This window comes from Anolis carolinensis, chromosome 2, assembly GCF_035594765.1.
Source record: "Anolis carolinensis isolate JA03-04 chromosome 2, rAnoCar3.1.pri, whole genome shotgun sequence".
Taxonomy (NCBI): Eukaryota; Metazoa; Chordata; class Lepidosauria; order Squamata; family Dactyloidae; genus Anolis; species Anolis carolinensis.
This window is the reverse complement of record NC_085842.1, coordinates 90,201,991-90,229,050: the sequence shown is the minus strand read 5'-3', so window position 1 is coordinate 90,229,050 and position 27,060 is coordinate 90,201,991. Positions and strand designations below refer to the sequence as shown.

The following is a 27,060-nucleotide window of genomic DNA, read 5'->3' as shown; positions in this document are numbered from 1 at the left end:
CTGAGCCTCAAGGATCTGGTCATGTAACCCAAGCTCATTATCTACAACACACAGAGAGGCAGTAGGCAAGATGGTCTGACATACTACCTGCTCATTGGTCTTAAATTCCGGCTTGCGGGATAAAGCATCGGCCCGCAAGTTTGCCTTCCCCTCCACGAACTGCACCTTGAAGTTAAACCTGGAGAAAAACAAAGCCCAGCGGATTTGACGCTGGTTTAACTTCTTTGCTGTTTGCAAGTGCTCTAAGTTCTTGTGATCAGATCTGACCACGATCTGGTGCCGTGCCCCTTCAAGCCAGTGCCGCCACACCTCAAACGCCACCTTAATCGCCAACAACTCCTTCTCCCATATGGTATAGTTCTGCTCGAAGGGTGTTAGTTGCCGCGAGTAAAATCCACAGGGACGCAAGGTCCCTGAGGAATCCTTCTGAGACAATACAGCCCCCAACGCGTAGCTAGAAGCGTCCGCTTCTACCACGAACGGTCTGTCAACATCAGGATGGGTTAGTATGTTGTCCGATTGAAAACTAGACTTTAGTTGTAGAAACGCCTCGTGAGCTTCCCGCCCCCACACAAATGGCTGTTTCTTGCGCAGAAGCTGCGTCAAAGGTACCGTGAGCTTTGCAAAATTCGGAATAAACTCCCGGTAGTAATTAGCGAAACCCAAGAACCTTTGTACATCCTTCTTAGTCTTCAGCTCCTGCCATGAGTTGACGGCGTCAACCTTATGTGGGTCCATTTTAAGTTCCCTACCTGACACTACATGACCTAGGAACTCCACTTCAGGCACATGAAAGACGCACTTGGAAGCCTTGGCGAAAAGCCCATTAGCCCGCAGTCGGTGCAGAACCTGCTTGACATGTTGACGATGTTCTTTCTCGTCCTTAGAAAAAATCAAGATATCATCCAAATAAATCACTAAAAATTGGTCAATTAGGTCCCTGAACACATCGTTCATGAACCTCTGGAATACCGCAGGAGCATTACAAAGCCCAAAAGGCATGACTCGGAACTCGTGGCATCCGAAACACGTGTTAAATGCCGTCTTCCATTCATCCCCTTCCCGTATACGGATTAAGTTATAGGCCCCCCGCAGGTCAAGCTTGGTAAAGACCTTAGCCCCTTGCACCCTTGATAACAGTTCCGAGATTAAAGGGAGCGGGTACCTATCCCGAATGGTGTATTTGTTTAGGATCCGATAGTCACAGACCAGCCTAAGTTCCCCAGTCTTTTTGGCTACAAAGAATACTGGTGCCGCAGTTGGAGAACTAGATGGGCGAATAAACCCCTTGGCTAAATTTTCATCTAGAAACTCCCGCAAAGCTTGCCTTTCCGGTACAGTCAAGGCATACAGCCTCCCTGCTGGCAGTTTCGCACCTTCTGCTAACTTGATGGCGCAATCATATGGCCTGTGCGGTGGTAATTTGTCCGCTTCTCTTTTACAAAATACATCAGAGAACTCCCCATACTCAGCAGGCACTCCCTCCATATCAGAATGAGTAACATTTAGAGTGCAACAGTCCTGCCTCTTTAAGATCACTTTACGTGTTGCCCAATCTACTTGTGGGTTTACTACAGCTAGCCAATCCATCCCCAGGATCACATCATATCTAGGCAAGCTCGTAATATCCCACACAAACGTTCCCGTTACTCCCTGCACCTCCCACGTTACTGCTGAGGTTTCATGGTTAACCACCCCAGTCTCCAGCAGTCTCCCATCTGCTCCTTCCACCCACACGTCGCATGCCTTGCGCACTCTAGGAATGCCATGCTTCTTAGCAAACTCAATATCTACATAGGAGACCGTAGCCCCTGAGTCCAGCAGTGCCAAAGTAGAAACAAGTTCCCTTCCCCCAACAGATAATGTAATGGGTACGAAAACATGCTTCCTCCCCTCAGTTGACTGCTTGAGGAGCCCTAGTGCGTTGGACTCACGTCGCACTAGGGCTGACCTTTTCCCGAAAGCTGGGAAGGTTTCACATTACAATTTTTGGCAAAATGCCCAGCATTCCCACAGTACAAACACAAGCCCAACTGCCTCCTACGGCTCTTTTCCTCTGTAGACAGCTTTTTAAAGACCCCAAGCTCCATGGGCTCTTCCCCCATCACCACAGGTGCCCTGGTTACATGCATGGGTGGCGCACACATTGCTTTTGAGTGTTTACGAGCCTCGAACCTTGCGTCTAAACGCAGCACCTTAGCTACTAAGGCGTCCCAGCTTTCAGCCGGCTCCAAGCGTGCTAATTCATCCTGGAGCATATCACTTAACCCGGCAGTAAATAAAAGCATGAATGCATTTTCCCCCCAATCCAGCTGGTGGCGATACAGGTTAAACTTATTTAAGTAATCCAAAACAGTCCCCTTTCCCTGTTTCAACCGATACAGAGCCCACCCAGCGTTCTCCGTGCGGAGAGGATCCCCAAAAGTATCAGTTAACAACTTTTTGAAATTATTCAAATTGTCCTTGACTGGGTCATTTCCCAAAATTAAATTAGTGGCCCATTGTCCTGCGGGACCGGTCAACAAACTCAAAATAAAGGCCACCTTGCTAGTGTCTGTAGGAAAAGCATGAGCACTGAGCTGAGAAAAATAAAGCTCCACTTGTGCCAAAAAGGTTGGCAACTTGCACCTGGTTCCGTCAAAGCGTTCAGGAGTCAAAACATGTCCTTTCACAGCCTGAGCTGTTTGGCTAACGGTAAAAGCCGTTTGCAATTGGTCTACTTTGGCCCTTAACTCATCCATCGTCTTCCTGACGGGTTTATTGCTGCAATAAACTTTTTATGGGCGTTGGGCAATCTGTCAAGGACAGAACGCCACAAGATTCAAAGTAACAGAGTTTATTAGATTACAGAACTCAAAAATGCCCGTAAAACACAAGGGCCAGGCAGTTTTTGCCTTTAGGAGCAAAAAGGGGCAAAAGTAAATGTTCAAAAGATAAACCGGATTAAACCGGAGTTTAATCCGGGTAAAAACAAACTGCTTGCTTCAGCCTGGGTATAAACGAAACGAAAGCCAAGGAACAAAAGATACAAAGAATGCAACTAATTGGCAGCAGATTCCTCTCTGCTGCCAACACTGTGCTTAGAGTAACTTGCGTCGCTCCCCCACACACACAGCAGACAGGATCTCCAACACGAGTAAATCAGCCAAGGATTGTAGCAGTTGAGTAGACCAGTTCCGTTCCGTAGATCAAAGCCAGAAGCAGACGTTTGTAGTTTTTCCAAGTCCAAGAAGGGGGGGAAGACAAGCCGTGGTCAGTTCAGTCCGAGTTCTCAAAGCAGGAGATGGCGTCCGTCAAGAAGACGACGGAAGGTCAAGCTAATAAGAGTAAGCACAGGTTTGCACAAACAAATGCCCACACAATCCCTCCCGCCGTCTGACCCTGGATTCCAATCAACTTACGTCACAGCACAGGAAAGCACACAAGTCTTCAGGGAAGCGTCCCACACACACACGGATCCCAAGCGTTTGCCCAGATTACCTTGCCCAACGCAATTTGCAATTGCTCTCAAGCCCCATTTTATGCCAGTTACAAATCTTCATCACTGTCAGCTGTCCTCCTTAACCCGGGCGTTTCCTCATCACTTTCCTCGTCAGAGCTGGAACACCTCTGACTACGCCCAACAGCATCTCCAGCTGTGGATCCCGTCCCATCCCTCCAGCTAAACCATGGGTCTAATCCTGAAGGTCCCCATTCATCTTCTGTCCCATCATGGCCAGTGGCACCCACTTCCTCCCTTACCCGAGTCCAATCCATCTCATCCTCCTCTGAGCTAACCAGCCCCTCCTCCATTCTCTCCGTAAACCCTTCGAAAGACTCCTCGTCAGATGGTGCTGCAAATATGTCTCGCAGTCTTTTTCTCTCTCGCTCCTCGAGAGTATCTGACTCTCGAGGAGTCTTACGCCCACGTCTGTCAGTAACAGAGCCATGAGGCTCAATCATAACACAATGACTGCTGGTTAGATAGGAGAACTGGAGTAAAATAATTCCCTGGTACTTTTGAAATATCCCTGGAATACTTTCTTGTTTTCCCACAAAGTACTGCTATCTTCTACAACCAGGGTGAGCAACTTGCAGATTTCCAGATGTTGCACAGCGATTCCCATCATCTTTAGATAGCCTAGCCAATGGTGAGCCCAATAGCGTCAGGAGAACCATAGATGAAGTAATAATAAGCCAACCAGGTATTAGCATCCTTCTTGTATATACTCTAGGCTGTATACCTTTGAAAAGCTGCATTTCTCAAATGATAAATACAGTTATACGGTTAACTTTTATTTTTTATCAACACAAAGGCTATGGTTTTAAAGGCATATCAAAACAAAACTGTTAGCTTGGAAGCACTGTAAGACCATAGCATAATTAAAAGTTTAAGAGAGAAATGCCCTTTTTCTACTATTCCCAGAGTCCTTCAGCAACAGAGGCGGTCCATCCGCGAGTTGACTTACGCTGTCGCTTGGGACGTGCACCAACGGGGGCGCACTTGAGGTGCCCCCGTGTAAGAATGGTGCCACTCATGTCGCTGCGTTGCCCGCCACCATTGGCCCACCTGCTGGCTGCCTCAGGCCTTACTTTGGGGACCCCTGATTTAAATGATGAAACAGAAGACATACCTATCAAATTTGATGATGACACCAAATTAGGGGAACCAGATAATTTTGATCCAGAGATCAAAATTCAAAATGAATAGATTGTGGAGCTAGACCAAAACTAACAAATGTGAATTTCAACTGGGAGATAAGTAAGATACTACATCTAGACAGGAAAATTGAATTGCACAAATATAGAATAGGTGACAACTGATTTGACAACAAGCATAAAGTGGGTCCTAATAGATAACAACCTAAATGTCAATCAACAAGCTAAATGTGAAAGAGTGCTTTGTGGCTTGGTACCTCTGTTGATGTCTGAACACATCAGCCACAATGGACAGCAACTGGGATTGGGGATGGAGAAGAGAAGGTGAAGTGACAGTGCGGTGGGGCTGATGTGGGTCCAAATGGACCATGTGCATGGCAACTCAGTGCCACAGCTGATTCAGCAACATGTGTATGACCACCTTCAGGGCCAGTTTGGAACAGTTTTGTTCCAGGCTGGCTGTAGATTTACTGGCTTAATCTGCCAGTCTATTCTTGAGGTATGACAAATAATCTTAAGTAGTGAAAGGATGTGGGGCTAACATAGAATTTATGCACTCATGAACATTAGCAACATTCTAGTGAGTAGTGGGCCAGCATGATTTGAACATTGGACTACAACTCTGGAGACCAGGATTTGAACATAAATCAGAAATTACTTGAAGGCACACAACAACATCGAAACCCAAATACTAAGTACCAACACACGTGCTTAGACATTAACTTTTATCTTGTATTTCAGATGATGTGCAGAGTTCTCTTCAAACAGAATAGCTTGAGTGACTTCAGATTAGAAGTTGCCAGGAAGATCTGGAGTGAGTGTGAACAGTCACATATTTATGGAAATTTGAGTCTAGGAAAAGTTGGCCCCCTAATAAAGGTGGGCTGTTATTTTGTCCAATAGTGAGATAATTTTAATTTTTAATGCCAGTCGTCTAGTCAGCTAATTAGATTTTTTTAAAGATGCTTACACTACCTCCCTATGTTTGCAGATCCCAAAAATTCACTGGTTCCAAGTATATGCAAAACAACTAGTTTTGTGATACAAATATGTGGTGCTTACTATGAAACAAAACTCAGAATATATACTTGTTTAGGATTCACTTGGAGGGCATTAAACTCTAGGTGCTCCTGTTGTTGTTAACTGCAATCAAATCAACTTCAGTATATGGTTGACCCCATGAATGGGACGCCTTCAATCATCCTATCCTCAACAGCCCTGCTCAGGTTTGCAGAGTCAGAGCCATGGCTTTTTTGACTGAATCTTTCCATCTGGAATGTGGTCTTCTTTTTTTTCTACTACCTTCTACCAAGTATTATTGCCTTTTCTAGTGAGTCATAGCTACTTGAACAGTACTGTAATAAAGTTTCTCATTCCAGTGAGCTGGAAATCAAATTGATGCCATGATTCTGTAATAATGTAGAGTCAAAGTATCTAAAACCCAATTTTCCAGCAGTGACCTTATGGACCATTGAAAATGTTTTGTACATTGGCTTGGATGCAGCCTATGATAATTGAACAAATGTTCCACTGCAAGGGATGCTAAAGTCAGATGTGTTAATTATCATGAACTGAATTGCGTTGGCAGGATCCAATTGGATCATTCCATGAACAGAAGAAGCTCATCAACAAAATGAAGAGGGAAAGGGAGGAATTGTTCCCTCTCTGCACATGCCCTATTCCATATCTGCTCCAGAGGTCTGAGAAAACCTTCAGAGTAGAGTTTTGACGGGTATAGAGAGATGTGCCAGGTGGGAGGGAAGAAAGGCACATGGAGAAAAATCATATAATTAACCCCACAATTCCATGTGTGTCTACTCAGCAAGATATTTAATTTAATTTAGTGAGAGATTCCCCTAGATAATTATGTATAGAATTGTCTTCTAAATTGATAAGCGACAAAGCACACATTTGTTTCTGGAAATATATGCATGGGGCATTTGTGCATTATATTATCACATTTATTTCACTGGAAATGAGGCCCATGATATAGTAATAGAAGTAAACAGATGTAAATTGAACTTTTCTGGGTAGGCTACCATTAACTCATTGATATACACCCAAACTCACTAAGGGTGATGCATGGAAAGAGAAGTTGTACAACCTTTTGAAGCTGCTTTTTACACACCTTCAATATATGTAAGCACAATAAAGGTCTTGAGATGTATATATATCCAAGAGATTAGAACAGAATAAATGGTATCCATATCAAAAAATCCTCCTTATAACTGCTCTCTGAAGTAGTTTGACAAAGAATGAGACATGCTGGCTCTCTGTTGCTTAGAGAACCCAAAATCTCCTTAATCATATAGGAATAACACTAGTCATACCACGCTATACTATTTTTATTTTTTAATCAGTAATTTTTATCAGTAATTTCAAAGTGTACAAAAATTAAAACAGGTTATAAGACAATAAAAGTTAAAACAAAACATGCAATGATGCTGCCATCTTAGTTTTAGCATGCTAATTCTTAGTATTATACAATTGATAAATGTCTAGAACCTTTAATATACAATATATTAGTTGTCTTTTCAGCAATCCTGTAAGGTACACCATCCTTATTATCTATATATTAACAGATGAGGGAGGCTTGTGCATTTTGAAGCCCTAAAACAGAGATATGCTATCTAGTGCTCTCCAGCTGTTTTGGACTACAGTGCCCAAGATCCTCAGCTAGCATGACCAATCCTTAACGTATCTGTGAGTTTTCATCCAAAACCTTTGGAAGAGATTCTGTTGTTGTGTGCCTTCATGTCATTTTCAATGTATGGTTATCCTAGGGCAAACTTATCACAAGCTTTTTTGGATTTGTTCAGAGGGGGTTGCCTTTGTCTTCCTATGAGGCTGAGAAGAGTGTGTGACTAGCCCACGAATACTCATAGATGAGCAGCGATTTGAGCCCTGGTCTTCAGGGTCCTAATCCAACACTCAAACCACTACACCATGCTAGCTATTCCTACCTTTCCTTAAGGTCATGTATTACACTGAGCAAAAATGTGAGATTTGAACTAAGGCTTTTCCACTTAGGTTTTAATAAATATTTCTCATGTCCAAGCAAAGACAATATCAATGTGTTGTCAAAGGCTTTCATGGCCGGGATCACAGGGTTGTTGTATGTCTTTTGGGCTGTGTGGCCATGTTCCAGAAGTATTCTCTCCTGATGTTTCACCCACATCTATGGCAGGCATCCTCAGAGGTTGTGAGGTATGGATATCAATGCTTTTTTTAAAAATCATGTAAACCTTTAACAGCTGAAAATAGATACGGTTCTCTTTTAGCAATGTCAGCCTTTTTATTAATAAAAGTCAACACCCTAGGTTTATTTTAAAAAAATGGTTGCTGCTCCCCTGAATCTGAATGATTTGGCAAATACATTTAAAAACCTATCAAGATTATTAAATATATATAATGTGGCAATTCTACTTCCTTTTGAGTTTTCTAAAGTCATTGCTTGGAAAATTACCTTTCTGGACTGCAGTCCCTTAGATGGGGAATTCTGGGAGTTATAATCCCAAAGAAACTTCCCCAAGGTGCAAAAGTAGCCAAGCAGAGCAAAATCCATGATGGAATTAGAACTGAGAGGCTGTTAATTTCCCCACCACACCACCTCTCTTGATTCCCTTCCACTTAGTCTCACTAATTTTATCTGCCACCAATGAGTTTACTTGGCAGTATACATTTGTACCACCAGTTTTCAAATGTTATAAAGAATTTAATGGATTTGAGCAATTTGGGACCAAATGCCAAGTTTGAAGTTTTGTCCTTCTCGCAAGGAGGCATGCCAAACTTCTGGCACCACAGGAATGTATGGAAAACAGTAGCAGGTGTCAAATATGTGATGCTCAGCAGAGATCAGCAGCCCAAGTGCAAGGAAGTGAGTCATTAGCATGAAACAAGCAATAAAATGGTAAAAGCAGCAAAAAATACCAAAAGGAAACATGCCTTTTCCTTTCATTGAAAAGGCTTACTGTTTATCAAAGCATTTGTTGCCTGTTCCCTAAAACGAGTAGTGTAAAATTAGCTACATTTTATGATTCAGGAGACTGGCCAACAGCCTGTTTTTGTGGCACCACAATAATTTCCCATGGGAACCGGAGGAGAAGTTTTTACAATCCTAAGTGGTACATATATTTCCCATTCACATTCAGGCTTGTTTTGCATTCAGTGTTATAGAAATTCTGAGATTGTGGGAGATGATTTGGTGAGAAACAGATTTTTAAAATAGTACAATAAAACAGGCATTTGAAGATTCAATTGTCAAAGGAATATAGATTGTTTAATACAATGTATAAGAATCCGGATATTGCAAGAATATATTATAAATTCTGCTCTTGGAGGCAAAGCATTTGTGCTGTTTGGGACAAATGCACATAACTCAAAGCCAATGAAAACGAAATATGCATGTGCAGGAATTGACAAATTAGGCAAACCTGAATGGATATGGTTTCTGAGTTTTTTCTTTGTTCTGAAAAAAAAATGCTATTGGAAGAAATTACTTAAAGATACTCTTTCATCAGTTTTCAAATATGCAGAATATTAGATCCATATTTAGGGCTCAGTAACTCTGCATCGGTATAGTACCATTATTGTATTTTAAGTACCATGACAACAGTTGTATCCTAGGATAGTTTAAGGATGGGGCCTGTAGAATTCTGAGCCAAAGAGTTTTTGAACTTTACTAAATTACAAAGACCGAAATCCCTGTACTGGGTCAGCCTGTTCCTCATGCCTCTAGTGAGGAGTCGGGGGCTGAGTTGCCCCTGGAGACTTTTCAGAGCCATGAGCAGGAGGAAATTCAAGACCTAAATCTGGATATAGACTTAGCCACAGAACCAGAGGCACCAGAGGAGGATGGAAATATGGCAACACGCCAGCCTGCAGAGGCAGAGCAGGAGCAAATTCAGAATCAGGATTTGTCCCTTCTTTGTCCCAGATTATGAAGCTGCCTGGAAGGGCCCTAAATGGACTCACTGTGTTTGACTGAATCCACTCCAAAATAAAGCTGAGCTCAGGTTGTGACTCCAGTGTCAGTTGGGAAGTACCTTTGCTCTGGGTTTTAGTCTGCTATCCAACCTTGTTATAAATTTGCTGCCAAATCAATTTCAAATTAGGGCAACCCTATGACTGAGATCCCTCCAAGAGCCCTGTATATCAATGGTCCCACGTTTTCAAACTTTGAGCGGTGGTTTCCTTGACTGAGTCAATCCAGCTGTAGTGCAGCCTCCCTCTTTTCCTGGTACCTTCCACTTTACCAGCATTCCCATCTCTTCCAATGCAATTTAATTTTAAGATTTGATACAGATAGTTTTCAATGCCTTTTTCCTTCTCATCTCCGTCTAGCTGGAATGTTTTAGCAACATTATCATTGGGGAAATGGTGAAGGATTTTTATTTTATTTTAGGACACACACATACACAACATTTACAATTCCCACCACCACCACCACGAGGATTATTTTCTTTTACGTATTAATCCTGTTTGAGACAATTCTTCTAGATTTACATACTGTATAACATTTGTATCCTTTTTCTTATGGCCTGATCTCTAGACTTATTCCTAATATAATTCTTGACCCGGTTCCATTTTTCTTCAACTTCTTGCATTCTATTTTCATTACCTTTTGAATCATTTAATTTTACATCCATAATTTCAAATTCCATTGGTCCACCATATACTGATACCATTTATTTACTGTCCACTTTGATTTATCTTTCCATCCCAATACTATCACCTTTTGTGTGCACTCAATTATTGCTTCCTTGATTTCCTTGTAATTTTCCATTCCCTCTCTTTGTACTAAGACCGCCATTTCTTTTGTTATAACCCAATCAGTTCCTAATATTTGGTTTGACACATTTTGTATAATCTGCCAGAAGTATTGTACCTGTTTGCATTCCCACATCATGTGCATAAACCGCCCTTTCTGTTGACATCCATGCAGGCACTGACTGCTCCCCTTTTTATAATAATACGCTAATTGACAGTGTGTACGATACCATTTATGTAATATTTTCCTCCTCATTTCTCTTTTTTTTTGTATTCCTTGTCATTCCCATTGTCTCTACCACTTGTCTCATATCTTGTTCTGTAATTTGTAACTTTGTTTCCCACAAACTTTTCAAGTCCTGTCGGCCTCTATTAGCATTGGATATATTTTACTGGCCTGTGTGCTATTTCCTTCCATTTTTTCTCTTACTATCTTTTCAAAGATGGTGTCTTCTCTTTTTACCATATTAATATTTTCTTTAGTATTGAGATAGGTACAAATTGTTCTTATCTGTAGGCAATCTTTCTGTCCAATGTCATTTTCCCTTACCCTTCCCTCCCTATTGTATAATTGTTCTACTCTATTCCTTTTTCCTTTAATATCTGGATATTTCTATTCACATTTGATTCTTTTTCTTTATTAATTGACCATACTGTTGCCATTTTAGATTTCAAACTGCCTATTCTCCCTTGCCACTTCTTCCACACTTGCATTGTTCCTTTCATTGTCCTGTTAGTTTATCAATATTCCTTTTATGCCATTTTCTGTAGATTATTTCTTCACAATCAACTCCATTAATTTTGTTTTCAAATCTCACCCATTTTTTATTTGTCACTTGTAATTCTATTAGCTTTTCAATTTGGAAGGCATCGCCATAAAGCTCTAGACTTGCACAACCCCATCCTCCTTTTATTTCTTTTGCAATTTACAGTTTTTTCCTTACTCTTGGTCCCTCCCCCCCCCTTCAATCCAATAATTAAGTTTCCTATCCCATTCTTTTAATTTTGCTGGGGGAGGAATGCCTGGAAGTGTCTGGAATAGATACATCATTTCCGGAATTATCAACATTTTCAGTGCTCTTATCCTAGACATCCATCTCAGGTTTTTATTCTTCCAACTACTCCTTTGTTTTAGCATTCTCTTTTCTGTAATTTCCATCTATTATTTTCTGTTTTATATATTTTATATAACCAAATTCTCAAATACTTCACTTTTAATACCCAGTTTTAATCCTGATTCCTTCGTTATCTCTAATTGTTCCCACTTCACCAGTTACCCTCAACCTGTTAAAAAAAACCACATAGATCTCTAAGTCTGGCCTCTAAAATGGAAAAGGGGAAGCTGGTGAAACAAAACTTCCCTGGATATTTCATTTCACATAAGGTTACTGTCAGTTCTGGACAAAAAGACTCCTAAAACTAGTTGAACTTCTCTTCTTTTTGGTGATGAAATAAGCTTTGGTAAGAGCTAACATGGTGTTTTGGTTTCAGTGTTGGAAACTGGAGAGCTGGGTTTGATCCCCCACTTGGCTATAGACAGCTAGTGGCTGATCTTGGGCGAGTCACAAACTTTCAGCCCCAGAAAACCTTGTAATAACTTCATCTTTGGGTCATCATAACTCAGAAACAACCTGATTGCACACAATAAGAAGAAACTATCCCTATTCTTTCCTCATTATTTCAGCCCATGTACTAGGTTTTCCATATACATTATGCCCAGGAAAATATTTACTTGGTTGAAATATAGCTGTGAGTTCTTAATTGATCCTATATCACAGTGATTCCCAACATCTAGTCCTCCACATGTCTGGAACTTCAACTCCCAGAAGCCTCAACTGCCTTGGCCAATGATCAGGGGCTCTGGGAGCAGAAATCCAAAACATCGGAAACACCCAGAGTTTGGGAAACATTGCATGTATCAGGTGTTCGACAGAATAGCCTAGAAAGATACTATGATGAATTAGGGTACATAGCATTGGATTAACCAGACATATAGTATTTCCTGGTACAAGGCAGAATCCTCCAGCCTTGGTAAGTACCAGTCCTTTAGCAAAGAAGAAAAAAATTGAGGAAAAATAGACAGTGTTATGTTATGCTATCAAACAGACTGCACTATCTAAAAAGCAGTTTTTGTTGTTGTATGTTTTCTGGGCTATATGGCCATGTATCAGAAGTATTCTCTCCTGATGTTTCACCCACATCTATGGCAGGCATCCTCAGAGGTTGTGAGGTATGGAGAAACTAAGCAAGGAAATTTTATATATCTGTGGAAGTTCTGGGTGGGGGGAAGAACTCTTGTCTGTTGGAGGCCAGTGTGAATGTTGTAATTAATCACCTTTGTTAGCCTTAAATGGCCTTCCCAGCCTCTCATCCTGGCCTTGGGGAATCCTTTGTTCAGCATCCTTAGCAGTTTTCCTTCCTTTTCTTTTTACATGGTGGTCCAGGAACTTGGAGCCATGGGGAAGAAGAATTCAGCAAGTTCCTGGACCACCTCAACAGCATCCACCCAAACATCCAATTCACCATGGAAAAAGAAAAGGAAGGAAAACTGCCATTTCTAGATGTTCTAGTCATCCGCAAACCCAATCAACAATTGGGCCACACAGTTTACAGAAAAAAACCTACACACACAGATAGATAATGTCATAAAAACTCCAACCATCACCCAAGTCAAAAACAGAAGCACACTCAAAGCCCTGACAGACCGTGCACAAAGAATCTGCGAACCCCACCTACTCCAAGGTGAACTAAAACACCTAACCTGGGCTCAACAAGCCAATGGATACTCCACCACAGACATCAGAAGAGCTGCAAGGCCAAGAACAAGCCAGGAGAGAAAAGACAAAGATCCACCCAGAGGAAAGGTGTTCTTACCATACAAAGGAACCACTGACCACATAGGCAAACTGATGAAGAAACACAACCTACAAACTATCTGCAGACCCACAAAGAAAATTCAACAAATGCTACGGTCAGCGAAGGACAAGAGGGATCCTCTCAGCTCTGCAGGAGTCTACCGTATATCATGCAGCTGTGGACAAGTATACATAGGGACCACCAAATGCAGCGCCCAAACACGAGTCAAAGAACATGAAAGGCACTGCAGACTAACTCAACCAGAGAAATCAGCCATAGCAGGGCACTTGATGAACCAACCAGGACAGAGTATATTATTTGAGAACACAGAAATGCTCGACCCCTCCAACAACTATCATGTCAGACTACACAGAGAAGCCACTGAAATCCACAAGCATGTGGACAACTTCAACAGAAAGGAGGAAACCATGAAAATGAACAAAATCTGGCTACCAGTATTTAAAAAAAACTCAAAAACCGGAACAGTAAATAAGAAGCAATACTCTGAAAACAGAATAATTCCAGACAGGAATCAATCAGGGGCAGCTAACGACTCTGAACAAAGGATTCCCCCAGGCCAGGATGAGAGGCTGGGAAGGCCATTTAAAGCTAACAAAGGTGAATAATTACAACATTCACACTGGCCTCCAACAGACAAGAGTTCTTCCCCCCACCCAGAACTTCCACAGATATATAAACCTTCCTTGCTTAGTTTTTCCATACTTCAAAACCTCTGAGGATGTCTGCCATAGATGTGGTTGAAACATCAGGAGAGAATACTTCTGGAACATGGCCATACAGCCCAGAAAACATGCAGCAACCCTGTGATCCTGCCATGAAAGCCTTTGACAACAAAATCCATAAACGTAATGTAAGTTCTATCTAACTTTTTGCAGAAGAAGTGTTTGGTGCTGATAAGGACAGAAAACATTCAGAGGCTTCAGTAAAGCTGCTGTTATTGGCTTCATTGGTTGTAATAAAATTCTGGACTTCCTCACAGCTAACAAAAATAGAAATACGGTCATTGCTGTTTTTAGTCATTTTCTAGGCAGTAGAATAGAAGAGAAACTTTTTATTAATAAGTCCTCTGGTTTTACAGGGGACAGGGGCACAGAATCCTCACACAACTAAAAAAAAAGAAACCTTTTAAATTAAGAGAACACTTCTCTAGGAATCTCCAAGTTTTTCAGTGTGAATATGGTCACCTGTCATATGCTGAGGCCATAGCACCATCAACCAACTTGCTGTTTCCTAATTTTTTTTTTTTCGTGTCAGGAGCAACCGGAGTTGCTTCTGGAGTGAGAGAATTGGCCGTCTGCAAGGACGTTGCCCAGGGGATGCCCGGATGTTTTGATGTTTTATTATCCTTGTGGGAGGCTTCTCTCATGTCCCCGCATGGAGCTGGAGCTGATAGAGGGAGCTCATCCGCACTCTCCCCGGGTGGGATTCGAACCTGGCAGCTTTCAGGTCAGCAACCCAACCTTCAAGGCTTTTATCCCCTTGGCCACCGGGGGCTCCGGTGCAGGATTTCCTAATGCCACTTGCATATCCATGCCATGCCTCCTATACTAGAAAGAGGGTCTCTCAGAACCAAGGGCAAGACCTTTTGGGGCAGTGGCTCTCAACCTGTGGGTCCCCAGGTATTTTGGCCTACAACTCCCAGTTTACAAGCTGTTAGGATTTCTGGGAGTTGAAGGCCAAAACATCTGGGACCTACTGGTTGAGAACTACTGTTCTAGGGTATTATGCCTTTTTATTATTTATTTATTTTTTATTTATAATTTAAACTTAGGGCCTAGGGCTCGGGGAGTGTAAGTATGGGGATTACAGTGGGAAATTCGAGGGCCAGCATCTACCCCTGGCACCTTTTTGAACCCCTATATGCTGACAAAAATCCTAAAAGCAAAAAAAGAAGAAGCTAGAAGCCTGCTTCTAATTTTTTTTTTAAAAAAGTGCATTTGTTTGTGTGTGTGTAAAATGTTAAACAGTGTATGTGTGTGTGCTTCATCTACTCCAAAGTCTCACTGACACTCCTGAAGAGGTGAATCGCCCTGTTTTGAAGTAAAAAAAAACAAAAACAAAAAACAAATGGGGAACCTCAAGAGACAAGAATAAGCCTTGAGGGCTGCACTTTGCTCATCCCAGCCTTAAAGACTTCTTAAAACAGAAGCCATCCTAATATGATTTTGCCCCTTCATTCAAAACAACCTTAAAATTGGTTGGCAAACTACTGTATATACTTGAGTATAAGCCTAGTTTTTCAGCCCTTTTTTTAAGACTGAAAAAGCCCCCCTCAGCTTATACTCGGGTGAGGGTCCTGGTTGGCTTATACTCGAGAATATATGGTACATTTATTATTTTTCTCTATTATTGATGCTACTATTACATTTATTTTACTCTATTTTTATTTTTATTATTAATACATTTATTATTTCACTCTGATCTTATTATATTTATTATTATACTCTATTTATTACTACATGTATTGTTTTTCTGTATTTATTATTATCATTACATGTATTATTTCACTCTATTATTATTAAAAGGATACATAAGCACATTTACATTGAAGAAGATGAGAATAATGATTTAATCAGAGTTGGACAATCTTATCTTAAATTAGAGCTTTATGTAAATATTCAAAAACATTTAACCTACTGATGCCTTAATTAATGTAATTTTATTGGTATCTGTTTTTATTTCTGAAATTTACCACTTTCGGCTTATACTGGAGTCAATGTTTTCCCAGTTTGTGGTAAAATTAGGTTCCTCGGCTTATATTCAAGTCGGCTTATACTCAAGTATATACGGTAATTTCACTTATTCAGCAGACAAATGAGTGTAAGTCAAGTAACAGAGTTCTAACTTGTAACCTGATAAAATCAACTAGAACTCATCCCTGAGTAGGAATTGGTTAAGTGTATGCAATTTAGAAAGAATCCAGCAGCTGTTCTCTTTGCATTATAACAGCAGAAGCAATGGACTCCTAGTAATTTCTTTCTTTGCCCCAAGCTAAGCCCACATTTGTGTACAAACGAATTATTTCATAACTCATGAACAATTGGAGTTTTTAATCTCCAAATGCGCTTGGGGGGAGGGGGGAGACATGGGAAGGTTTGCTATGTTTTTAGCCCACCTGAGCCATTATAAGCTCAAAAGTGGTCTTTTGAACAACAGGAAATGAGTATATAGATATTCCACTTGTTTTACCACTATTAGATCCTCTGAAGATGCCAGCCAAAGATACAGGTGACATGTCAGGAGAAAATGCTGCTAGAACACAGACATATTGCCTGGAAGCTACACAACATCCCAGAAAACGAATTGTTCATCTCTTATTTTGTTTTTAAAGCCTCTCCATGGCTTAAGTTTGCCCTAGATTAGCAAAAAAAAAAAAAAGGCAAAATTTCATCACAGTGTTTGGGGGGCTGCTTTGTATGAAAGCAAAATGGATTCCTGGGATTCTTCCAGGCTGCGCCTTGCCCACAGCTGGTTTAGGAGTCAGGGACTGTTGTGACTGTGCCTTCGGGGATTATGGTTGATGGGGATGGAATTCGAAGAGGAAGAAAAAACCCTCGTGATGAGGGTTCACTGGAGGAGTTGCACAGGAAGCGACTTAGAGAGCTATATGGGGGATCTTCTGAGGAAGATTCAGATGGGGAGATGGATGCTGAGGAACAGGTGGTGGCTGGGGAAGCGGGCACTGAATGGGCACAGCCACCGGAGATGTCTGGGGATTTGGGGTCTATGGATACTTCTGAACCTGGGGTTTCTGCAGGAGCTGATCCCAATTGGGATGCTTGGAGAAGGGAGGATGGTTCTTTAAGTGTTCATGGGGCTAAGTGTGGGCAGGATGATTGGGACTCCGACGAATTTCTAGGTACTCCAGATCCACGAGCTCTAGCTGTGTGGAGCTCAGACTCTGAGTAGATTTGGGACACCTGGTGTTTGGGTGTGAGTGTTTGGTCACCCGGGAGGAAGGGGAATAAAATGGGAATGTTTGGCCACTGCACTTTGCGTGTGGCAAGGTGTTGCTGAGGCGCCATTGGGATCTCTGTGTTTCCATGAAGACTGGATTTGGACTATGATTTGAATCTGCTGTTATCACCTAGCTTGGCTCTCGCTGTGTCTTATCGTGGACCTGTTTTGGATGACTGCACCCTCTTCAGACCTTGGATCGGAATTTGACCTTGCTACTGCCTTTGCCCTGTGATTGATGACTACTATCGGCTTTTGACTCCTGGCTTGCTCTTTGGACACCGCTGTTATCTCCTGACCTGACCTTGGAATCCTGGATGACGTCTTTTCACCATCCTTTTGGAGCCTTCGGCTTTATCCACATTGTGGAAGCAGTCTACTGCATTCTTGGTTTGTTTGTTTGTTTCCTGACCAATTTGGTGTTTTCTTTTGGGAACTGTTCCTTTGAAAACTACAGAGCCGGCTGGCAGGGCTTGGACTCAGAAAATGCAGTTTGCACTAAGTTTGTTTAGCTTTGTTTTTACCTGCTTGTGTTGCTGAATTATATTTTTGTTTGAACTGCCCTTGTAGCACTGATAGTGAAGTGTTTCAAGGTTTTTTCTGTGTTAACATTACTTTTTGGCTTATCTGCTGAATAAACTCTATTTTTGTTCGCTAATTGGCATCTGACTCTTGACAGGGACTGTCTGCAAAACAGCTTTGGTAAGTTCGCCCCACCCTTGTTGCAAAAACATTCATGAAAGGAGGATAGGTAAACTCTAAAAACATGTGGCTGAAAATGTTTACAAGTCTCCGCGGCTCTAGGTACTTTAACTTAACCAGAGTTCTAATTCATGAAAAGATTTCTAGGCAAGTTTATCCAAAAGTGCCTGCAACTTCACTTCAGAGTAGTGTGCATACACAAACCTCTTTAGATGAAGAGGTCCAGGAGATATGAAGGGAAGGCACGTGTCACTTCCAACTTATGGTGACTCAAAGGTGAACATGCCAAGGGTTTTTCCTGCCATGATTTGTACAGAGGGGATTTGCCACACAGATTAGTACTTCTCCTTGTCTGTGAAATGAGTACTATGGGATATTTAAAAGCAGGCCATATTTCATTATGATTCCATATCATATTTCTCCTCTTTATGAAATAAAGCAAATCCTTTATGGCACACTTAGCAACCCACATAATCAGAAGCGCAAACTCTTTCAAGCATTTACTTCCTTTGATATCTGTAATAACATTCACTTCGCAACTGATGATGCTTGCATCTTGAAAGCACTCTGTCTTGATGGAGAACATTTACAATTGCTTTTGGGGAAGGATATTTGCAAGTGACTAAGAACAATCTGCATCTTGCTTCAGGAAGTTGTAGGCGGAAACTGTTTATCATATATATATATATATATATATATATATATATATATATATATAGGTTGAGATATTAATTTTGCTCATTGAACAGACAAACGTGTTTTAGCTAAATCACAGAGAAGTCATTGTGACATTGTACTGTTTTAATTTGGGTTGCTGTGAGTTTTCCAGGCTGAATGGCCATGTTCCAGAAGCATTCTCTCCTGACGTTTTGCCCACATCTATGGCAGGCATCCTCAGAGATTGTGAGGTCTGTTGGAAACTAGGCAAGAGGGGTTTATATATCTGTGGAATGTCCAGGGTGGGAGAAAAAACTTGTGTCTGCTTGAAGCAAGTGTTAATGTTTCAATTGATCACATTGATTAGCATTGAATGGCCTTGCAGCTTCAAAGCCTGTCTTCTTCCTGCCTGGGAGAATCCTTTGTTTGCAGGTGTTAGCTTCTGGTGTGAGAGAATTGACCATCTGCAAGGACGTTGCCCAGGGGACATCTGGATGTTTTGATGTTTTTACCATCCTTGTGGGAGGCTTCTCTCATGTCCCCGCATGGAGCTGGAGCTGATAGAGGGAGCTCATCTGCGCTTGCAGTTTCTCAAGTCGCTCCTGACACACACAAAAAGGTGTTAGCTGCTTTGAGAGAGAGAAAGTGGGGTACAAATATAATAAATAAATATTTGCTTGAGTAACTACAAATCATGATGAGGATATATACCCTTCAATACAAGAGTTTATGTGACTCTGCATTTCAGTCACCTGTAACATAGTGGCCTGTACTCCCATCCCAAAGGTTGTGCCCTATGAGAACAAAATGGTGAACTAGCTTCTCTGATTTGCAAAATAGTCACTTTATTTCAATGTACGCAAAGGGCCACTGCTGTGGTGTGCCATTGACTGAAATTTTGTCTTTCTTAGGAATTCAACAGAGACTAGCAGCCAATGGCCTTTGGACCTGCACAGATCCAGGAACCAACATAGATGAAGGTGTCAACACTTTGTATAGCACTGGACTACTTAATTGTTTGCTTTAATTCAGCATCTCTTTATGTTTTTCATTTTGATTGTGGATTATTTTTCCATATCTGACAAAAATTAAAAAGAATAGCATTTATACAAAACCAGAATTAATTTATGGAATTCTTGGCTACAGGAAAGTGCAGTGATGGACCCAGCTGTATGGATTCAATCATGGAAGATGCATCTACCATAGCCCTAAAGCATGAAGGTGTAAGAGAACCCCCCAGTTCAGGAAAACATTTCCACCCACTCCTCATTACTGGGAAAAGCCTTTATGCCATCTTCTGTAGTTTTCTAGATACATCTGGTTGGTTACTATTGACATCAAGGTACTGGATATAATGGACCTTTGGTCTAATTCAGTAATATATAACAGGCATGTATCACCATTCATATTTCTTTAAACTGAGTGTTCTTTATCATTTGTCAGCTAATCGGTATCTGTTTGGAGGTCCCTGTTAACAATATCAGGTTATCAGGGCATCCAACTCATGAATCACATGAAGTCCAAACAAGCAGAATGAACGCTCCTATAAAACACTCTGTCAAATTAGAATCTCACGATATTGATTCAAAAGAATGAGCTAAGTCTGTTAGTCTTTTAGGCTATTTATTATATGCAGTCATAGATATACAGTATACACTCCCTTTAGGCAGAAACATGGAATTTTATTGTCTAGGCACATCACATATAGGGCATTCTACACTTTACATTCTACACTCCTAAGGAGGCCCCTGGTGATGGCGCAGTGTGTTAAAGCGCTGAGCTGCTGAACTTGCAGACCGAAAGGTCCCAGGTTCAAATCCCGGGAGTGGAATGAGTGCCCGCTGTTAGCCCCAGCTCCTGCCAACCTAGCAGTTCGAAAACATGCAAATGTGAGTAGATCAATAGGTACTGCTCTGGCAGGAAGGTAACGGCGCTCCATGCAGTCATGCCGGCCACATGACCTTGGAGGTGTCTACAGACAACGCCGGCTCTTCGGCTTAGAAATGGAGATGAGCACCAACCCCCAGAGTCGGTCATGACTGGACTTAACATCAGGGGAAAACCTTTACCTTTACCTACACTCCTAAGGAACTGAACATTTATATAATTTGCATTTCCTTATTAGGCATCTCTAAACCTAAGATCTCTGCAGCAATCATGGTCGCAGATTAAGCCTATATGTATGTTGAGTGACTGATTAAACAAAGAACACTTAATGCAAGATATATTGGTGAAAAAAATTATATATTCTGACAAATAGGTATCTTTTCACCACTTGATGAAATATCTCTTTTGAGCCCTGAGCTAATTTTGTGACTGATATCTGATGACTCATGATGCCCTGACACATTAATGAAAAAGAAAACAGATATCCTACTCTTATTTGTATGCACACGGATATAAGTACCAAATTCATTTAATTAGTCTGTTCCTAGGAGTTTTGTTCAATGGTTTTAAAACACTAAATGCTTTGGACCACTGAAAAGGCAGCAGTGTAACGATGTTTTATTAGATGCTTTTTTTTCAGCATCTACTCATCAAGCTATTATTTTGTTTCCTCTCTCTTTAAAGGCTGCTTCTAAGGCAATAATAATTTATGTAATCTAATTACTGCTAAGTATAAAATCATTTGTTGTTATTATGAATAATGTCTGTTAAAACATATCTACCTCTTAATCTAGCCAAGGATTTCTAAGCAGTTGACAGAAAACAAATGGAAGAAATAAAACCAATACAAATATAAAAGTAGAAAATAATATCCCTAGATACAATTTTGGAGTTTAAAGTAAAGCTTAAATGTCTGACTGAATACAGATACATTTCTGTCTGGAGAATAGATTACAAAAATTGGTGAATCTTCATTGGGAGTGCACGTCACAACCTAGAAACACCATCTCTCATTTAAGACCTACTTGATTTCTAACAGTGGTGATACTTAGATCACCATATAATACACAGGGCAAGGTGATCGGGAAGGAAGTACTCTATCAAGTACATTTTGGGATCTGAGGCTGTAGATTAAAGAATTGGGAAGCAGAACTTTTGCTTTTTTGGCAGACAGCACCCAGAATCCGTCATCCATTGGAACTACTGTAGTGGCCTCTATCAGTGTGGACAGGATTGCAATGCACCAAATAAGTAGCACAATTCTTGCAAAAGTAGTCAGATGGGTCTCAGAGGATAATCCCAACTAAAGCTTCTAAACAATTTTTGTGTATGTTGCAAACCATCATCATCATTAAATCATCTTGTTTTTACTCTGACTTCCAAATATTTTTTATCTTATTGTGGATAAACATGGCTAAGATTTTTTATTTATTTTGGTCAAATCCTTATTTGTTTGTCTTGCAACATTCCTATCCATTCTCAGCTCTGATGCTGAAGGTTAGCAGTCATAAACCTTGCCTCTACCTGGAATTTCTTGTAAAAGACATTATTTTATTTCACTAGTCCACAGTAGATAAGGCCATCAGTACATAAATGACAGCTCCTTTTATAGAAGCAGTATTGCTTTCTGTTTCTGATACAGGAAAAAAACCAGAAGTGCCTTTAGGAAACTCCCAAACACAACACGAAAGCTGTAACCAAACCTATGTTGTTTCTCAGCACTGGCTTTCCACGTAGCTACAGAGGATAATAGCTGACTGGAACATCAGTGTTCAGCAGTTTACTGTTGAACACTATGTAGATTTTCTTTTGCATTTTGTGTGGAATCTTTTCTGAAGAATTTAAATGGGAGTACTAAATTGCTTGATTCAGCAGAAAGCATTTTCAGATAAACCAGCCTCTAAATGAAAACCAGAGGTTCTGTTTAAACCTCTGTTTAATTGCTTATTTACTTATTTGTTTCTGCATCTGAATGTATTGCTAAACCATACACCCAACATTGGAAATTTTAGTCTAGAGATGACAGTTCCCAAACCCAGCATCCAACTTAGCTGACTGGGAGTTGTGTCCAAAAAGGTAGCTACTATAATGAGTTGTTCAAAGGGAAAACAGTTATTTTGGCTTTCATAACAGATTTCAGATGCTAGGTAATGGGGAAAATGCAATATTTCATAATAAATGGCCAAACATCATTCCATCATTCATCAAATCTATCTTTTGAATTAACCACCGTCCTGTATTTATTTTTATTTATTTATTTACTACATTTATATCCCACCCTTCTCACCCCGAAGGGGACTCAGAGCGGCTTACAAATTAAATGTATATACAATATTATATTATTAACATAGCACAATACTGACATTAAATTACTATTACTGTAGGCAATTTGATTCTCCTAGATCTAAAATGAGATACAACAGAAATGTATACATATGAAAATTATTCTCTCATGTGCCTTCCACCTGCTTTCCACATATTATAAAATAAAACAATCTAGTACTAGAAATGAGTGAGAGCCTTTCTTCAATTAGTTTCTTAGGAGTTTACAAAAAAAATTTAAAATTTCAGAATTGAAATAATTTGGAAATAAGTTAATTTGAATAGTAGAAGCCAGCTTTAAAAAAAGTGGAGACTTGTGCGACCAGTACCAGAGGCCTGGTGAACCTACCCCAGTTTTTAGTCTAAACCATAAAAGAGCTATCCAAGGTGTTGAATCTTAGCTCCAAAAAGTTTCAGCACCATGAGTTGGTCCCTTAAATTTCAAATGGAAATTGAGCAGATTCAGTGTCTCACTGGATGAGAGCTACCAGCTTCCACTGTGGAAAGATTTCTCTGTCTAACCTCAGGACTTTGAAAAAGGTGGCGAGAGAGCTTTCCAGTCCTGTGTATTCAACTATATTGGTAGTAATGTAAGAATGCTGCTCTACCTATATGGCAGGCAGGTACAACATGGTTCTTTCTGTGCTAGGAATTGATGTACCTCTTGAATTTGACCAGTGAAATTAAGAGGTTTTTTTCTGTATATAAGAGTTTCAATTCAGCTTCAATACAAACTAAGCAAAATTCACAAAATAATTCATATTAGAAGCAGAAAGAACCTCAGATGTAAAAATATTCTACTATCCAATTTATGATTTGCCCAGATCAAACATTTTTTGGTATTTGGATTCAAAGTCCAGATTATATAACATATAATCTGGACTTTATTTATAAAGTGTTACACATAAAGTGTTATTTATAAAGTGTTATTTATAAAGTGTTACGTATAAAGATTAACACTTATATTATAACACTAACTTTGTGAATGTTTTATGTTCCAAATAATGCAAGTTTTCCCCATGACATCTCCATGCTTCCTCACCACAACTCAAGATGATCTTTCCCATTGTAAGCAAGAACTTCTAAATGTCTATGGGCTTTTAAAAGAGACTTCATTTAATTACAAGGACACAGAAAACCATAAGACACAACACTTACTCAAAGGTCCAGCCTAAGAAAATGTAAGTAGATTGGAGTTTTTAGGGTGATTTATACCAGTCTAATGTTCAGTTATGCCATCATAAGGCAAGAAGGATGTGAAATTTAAGCAGATGAAGGAAGAAAAAAGCCATAATTATTAGCAGGAATGGTAGAGCTTTTTCACAAAAACAGTTCCCTGTGCCTTTTGAGGCCATTCTATCCCTGCCACCAGCAAAGACACTGCCTCTAACTACTGTACTGGACAATAGGATTGCGATCAGAGTTAGGCCAAGGAACTGAATTTTATATCCCACTTCGGTCTCATTTTACAATACTGCCTCTGAGAGCCAGCGTTCTGGAACTGGAAGTCAATGGGAGCAATTGCTTCAACAGCCACTGAGGTGCCATGCCATTGTGGGAAATTGTTAAAATATACAAATACACTTGTATTATGACTGCACTTTGCAGAACAACCTGACTTCTCTTTCCACTTTCGTTTCAGAATGATTTTTTTAAAAATTTAGTTGTTGCTCTACTGTCAGTTCAAGCATCTAGGTTGTCTTGCTGTGAGCAAAAAGAAAGAAAGCCGGTGAAAAAATTAAAGAAAACAAATGCAGCTTGTATGTTGCAATGGGTGCAAAATGGGAGGGCTTTTTATCATGTAATATAAATAAAACACTTGCTTCTCAGCAAGAAAGGTCTTGCTCCAGTCCTCTACATACTGTTCTGATTTCTTAACTGAAAAATGATTTTTCCATAAACGATCCTTTAAAAGTGATACTCCCATAGTTTAAAGTGGTACAATACATTAATCTATCTGTGGGGTCCACCACTGAATCCATATATATATGGGACAGAGGTGGGTAAAGTGTGGTTCAGGGACAAAACTACTTTTAAAAACTCCATGTTTTATTCTAAAATGCCTGCAAATGTACTCTAGGGGTGTGAATGGTATTTCTGCCACATTTTGGATACTCTGGTTCCCCAAAGTGTCAAAAAGATTTTTTGCTAAATACCACCCCCCCCCCCCACCAAAGAATTGTCCTGAAATTATCAAAAATTTTCATTAGAGGGCACAGGGTACATTTCCATCCCATTTTGCACATACACAGAGATACCTCTTTTGGTACAGGAATGGGTTTTTCTTTAAAAAAAAAATTGAAAATCTGATGAAAATGCCCCATACCACCTTGAGATGTTTTGGATCTTTTTGTAGAAGCAAGAGCAACCTTCTAAGGGCTCTTCAAGACAGACCCACAATTAATAAGAACATCAGCCCTGGCCTTGTCTTTCTCAACTGCTGAGTACGCCTGTCCTGTCTGGCACAAGTCTGTCCATGCGAAGCAGGTGAACATAGCACTGAACGAAACATGTAGAATAATCACAGGATGCCTTAAACCTACACCTGTTGAATAACTCTATAAGTTAGCTGGCATTGCTAAGAAATAAGGTTAAACATTGTGAAAGCCATCCATTGCAAGGCTATCAGCCCCCTCCCAGTAGACTCAAATCAAGGAAAAGCTTCATGAGAACCACCACTCCTCTTAATGTTCCCCCAGCAACAGCAAGAGTATCCCTCTGGGCAGCTAAACCAGGCAATTCCAACTGGATGGCCCCCCCATGAGGGTCTGCCTTCAGGGGCAAACCAGGAATGGGCAACTTGGAAGTCCCTGTTCAGACTCAGAAGTGGAGTGGGCAGATCAAAAGACAACCTGGCAAGATGGCACTACCTGGAAGAATCCCCCACCTTGTGTGACTGTGGAGCTGAACAAACAACTCCTCATATGTATGCTTGCCCACAATGCCCTGCCTCATGCATGGAGGAGGAGTTGTTTAAAGCTACGGACAATGCAATTGTGGTTGCCCGCTTTTGGTTCAAAACTATTTAGCTGTTTGTGATTCCTTTATTTTATCACTTTTAAACTTATTTATTATGCAATGCTTTTGACACAAAATAAATAAAATCAATAACCTCTTACAAATCTTTTTTTTTAATAGAATACAATGCCCAAAATAATCACAAAAAAGGCAAGCTCTTTCACATTTTCTTGGAACTCTCTTGGAACCCTCCCTAAGAGATATATCTCTTTGCCTCTACTGCTGGTCCAGTTATAGCCTCAACTTCTCAATCAACTACTGTCATAAGGAAATGCAAAATTGTCTATATCAGGACTGGACATCTGTAGAAGGCCGGGTGATCACATTAGTCCCAGGATATCACAGTACGCTTCCAGGCAGGACTTAAACCCACTTTGGAACAGGTTAAAGAAACCTGCTCCGAAGTGGGTCTATGTTCCCACAGGCTTTCCCAGGGGTTGTCCCCATGCTAGTGAGGAAACTTCTGCACTAGCATGGGCCCCCTCCCACCCGTGTTAAAATAAAATTACCGGGTCGCCATGCCTCCTCTCCAAAGGCCTCCTGGCACATAGAAATGATGTGCCAGGAGGCAGAGGAGGAGTGATTTTCTCTCTCTCTCTCTCTCTCTCTCTCTCTCTCTCTCTCTCTCTCTCTCTCTCTCTCCCCCCCCCCCCCAGCGTGTAATTTCTATGTGTCAGAAGGCCTCCAGGGAGGAGGCATGGCAGCCCAGTATTTTTATTTTAAGGCTTTTGGGGGGAGGTTGAGGAGGGGGAGGGCTCTGTCCTCCCTCCAGGCTTTTGGAAGCCTAAGGATATGAGATGGATGTGGGGACTGGCCCCCTGAAGTACCAGTAGACTGGATGTTATTGCATGCAGCTACTTTGTGCTTGGTGTTCGTGCAGTGTTTCCTATACGTTAGTGTTCGGTCTAAGGTGACACCAAGATATTTAAGATGGAAACAGTGTTCGAGCTCTTGGCCTTCCCAAGTAACTTTCAGTTTCCTGTTGGCTTCGCGGTTACGTAGGTGGAAAGCACACACTTGTGTCTTGGCAGGGTTAGGCTTCAGGTGGTTATCTTTGTAGTAGCTGGAGAGATCTTTCAAGGCATTGGTGAGTTGGTTTTCAACTATTTCAAAATCTTTTGCTTTTGTTGTTAGGCCAAGGTCATCAGCATATATAAAGCTCTTTGTGAGTGGTGGTTGTGGCTGATAGTTCGTGAAGATGTTAAACAAGGTTGGTGCAAGAACGCTTCCTTG

At 40.8% G+C, this 27,060-nt stretch overlaps 1 protein-coding gene across 7 annotated transcripts in view; it reads left to right on the top strand.

Annotated features, from left to right (window-relative positions):
• The window catches only part of hrh2 (histamine receptor H2), a 72,060-nt gene that overhangs the window by 8,053 nt on the left and 36,947 nt on the right, over positions 1–27,060 (top strand). For 6 of the 7 annotated variants that reach the window (XM_062970221.1, XM_062970220.1, XM_016997366.2 and 3 more), the window contains exon 2: positions 19,512–19,580. The exons of the other annotated variant lie outside the window; for it this stretch is intronic. The gene's annotated coding sequence lies outside the window, so the exon portion shown is untranslated. The remainder of the gene's footprint in view (positions 1–19,511; positions 19,581–27,060) is intronic. 7 annotated transcript variants of the gene reach the window in all.